Source organism: Limulus polyphemus, unplaced genomic scaffold (assembly GCF_000517525.1).
Source record: "Limulus polyphemus unplaced genomic scaffold, Limulus_polyphemus-2.1.2 Scaffold80327, whole genome shotgun sequence".
NCBI lineage: Eukaryota > Metazoa > Arthropoda > Merostomata > Xiphosura > Limulidae > Limulus > Limulus polyphemus.
Window position 1 is genome coordinate 1 of NW_013745923.1, and position 2,972 is coordinate 2,972.

At 35.2% G+C, this 2,972-nt stretch overlaps 1 long non-coding RNA gene across 1 annotated transcript; it reads left to right on the plus strand.

Moving 5' to 3' along the window:
* Positions 1-456: 456 nt before the first annotated feature.
* LOC111084579 lies at positions 457-2,591 on the plus strand. The gene is made up of 2 exons (XR_002609623.1): positions 457-644; positions 2,389-2,591. It is a non-coding gene; the product is annotated as an uncharacterized LOC111084579 (long non-coding RNA).
* The last annotated feature ends 381 nt before the right edge of the window (positions 2,592-2,972 follow it).

The following is a 2,972-nucleotide window of genomic DNA, read 5'->3' on the forward strand; positions in this document are numbered from 1 at the left end:
ATTAATTTCACATTATTTGTTCATCATCAAATTTTCGTCATAGCACGTGCAATTTTACGTATACACATGAACAGATATATATCTAAGAAAGATGCACCATGAGCAGAAAAGAGCCCCCCAGTGCCACGGCGGTATGACTGCGGACTAACAACGCTAGAAACCGGGTTTCGATACCCGTGGTGGGCAGAGCACAGATAGCCCTTTGTGTAGCTTTGTGCTTAACTACAAACAAGCAGAAAAGAACCCCTGACGACGCAACAGATAAGCATGGGTGAATTAGGATGGGGCTATAGCCCCAGGCCAGGGCTCTAAAAAGGCCCGTTATGAGGTTTAGTTTTTTTTACCTCAGTCTTCAGTCGCAATCATAATAGGCCCGGTAGAAAAATTTGTCCCCAGGCCCGTCCACCCCTGCAGATAAATAATAATAAAACAGCCTTTTTTTTTTTTTCTTGTTACGTAATTACATGCTACAGATTGGAAGAATAGTATTTACAGTGGAACTTGTCTTTCATTTAGAAGTTTTGTGCGGCTGAATATACCGACTGTGGTGAAAATGGTTTCCGTTATGGTTTTCTGATTCGCCGTCCTTGCTGTAAAGGTCTTTTCTGTGAACAGCTTGGCACTCGACGGTTGTGTATGAAACGGTGAGTGGTTCAGTAAATGTAATTTCGTCCAATCGAAACCCACACTAGGTTTTTTTCTGAAATATTTCATGTTAAATATTCGAAAATAAACTTTAAATTTTGATATATTTCCCACACGCAGAAAACAGTGACTTCTGAGAAGCCTGTATATAATTATCAGAAAAATATTACAGTGTTCCATACCCTACATATTTATATATATCTGGTTTGTTTGTTTGTTTCTTAAATAAAAAATACACTTTCGTGTTTCATGTCGTAATTATTAAGAAATATATATCACACAATAAAAAAGACAATAATTTAATAAAGAATTTTAGTCCTACTCACACCAGCCTCCAGGTTCAGCGGTAAGACTTTATAACGTTAAAATTCGTGTTTAGATACCCGTGGTTGTTACAGCACAAATAGTCCATTGTGTTGCTCTGCGCTTAACAACAAGCTCTTTGGATTTTCTGATCCCAGCCATGGCATTGGATTTACGGATCCCAGCCACTAGGTGTTTCTGTTAACAGGGCGTTCATTGAGATATACTTTGCCGAACACTGTCGTCTTGCTTCTTCTCGTCAACGTCGTCACCAGCCTTGGTCTTCTCTCTGCCTCACGATCCACCGGACATCTGCCAAGTCTTTCTGCCAGTAAATACCAACTATCTATAAAATGACTTTTAACCCCACGACCTTATCAAATTTCTACCTATACGCGAGCGGGGCAAAGGGGGATAATAATAATACCCCTGAACACCCCAGTTTAGGAAAGTGTAAGATCTTTCCTTTAAAAACTAAATACCTGCCACGATTTTTTATTCTATTTAACAACAAGCAACCTGCTCGAACTATTATTGATACTAAAGTTAACGATCACTCGTATATTCTTTCCCTTTCGACTGAGTATCGTTAGTAACGATATTTAAAACTCATCTAAATGCTTCACCATTATTATGATTTATTTTTGAAACACAGCTTTTGGTTTATATAAAAAAAACATCATTTCTCTTGTTTCACTACTTCTTTATAACAAATGCTGATAATAATCACAAAATAGGAAGAGATGTTGAGCACAGATTAACTAAGTATGTGCTTCATATGTGTGCATATTTGTGTGTAAGTCTCATACTCGTATAAAATACACAACAATTAAACTTAAATAACATTGAAAGTCTGCATAATATTGAAATTACTATTTCTACACAAACAGTGAAATAAGCATTTTTAAAAATTTCTACCCTAACCAATGCGTAGTCAAGAAAAAAAAGTAAAGCCTTTAATTTAATTTAATTTGGGGGGGGGGCTTGTTTTTTTTCATTTAAATATCATTTATCATATACATGTGTGTGTGTGTGTGCATGTATAGGAATAGGATATTCTTCACCACCTGGTACGTCACACCATGAAGTTTTTTATTCGTCTTGAACACAGATTTTATATTTTTGATGTCACGAAAATCTTGTAAGCCTACTTTATTAGTTGCTTGCCTTTCCTTTTTTCTAAGTATAACAATTACTAGAATAACAACACGTTTGATTAAGTTTACCACATTAAAGTTCTATCTTCTCACACACACAGACAACTTGAACCTGAAAATAGAATGTTTGAAGTTTTTAATCCGTTGTAATAGTTCAATAAAAAAGTGTAAAGAAATATATTTTGTCATCACGTGTATGGATCGACGTAAGTTTCTTTTTTTGGCTCATTACTTTTATAGTTAATAATGTGAATATATTATTGTTTCGTATTCTTATCAAAAGGTGGCGCTGGAAGAATACCAATGAAGTGTACTTTTCATGAATCTGTGGCTCTTCAGACCATCGATATTTTCTTGAAGACTACAATATCTACTTTAAATTCATTATGTGTATGCTTTGTCTAATAGATAAAAAGGGTATTGATAATATAAACCGGTTTCTTGAATAAAGTCACCCATTTTCCTTGGCTTTTTTTATGTCATAAATTGTTGTTGTATCGAATGTCTTGCAGAAATAATCGAGGGCTATCTGTGCTACTGCTAGCCAGGCCTACTTTTAAAATAATAAACTGAAGGGAAGACAGCCAGTCAACAGCATCCCACTAAGTTAAAACCTCGCTACGACTCTGTGGAATCCAAGTTCCTGGTGACTTCAGTATTAAATAATTGGCTTAGAGTATGAAAAAAGCACAAATTCGAATACGACAAAACCCGAATAAATCTGCTTATCTGTTGGGTATTATTAAGATTCGAATAAGAATAATCACAACTATACAGTGATAGTTTTACATAATATTATTCATTCACAGTTTTATTTAACAAGCACAACATAATGACAAGTAATGGTTGGAGACAGCTTGAATGGGT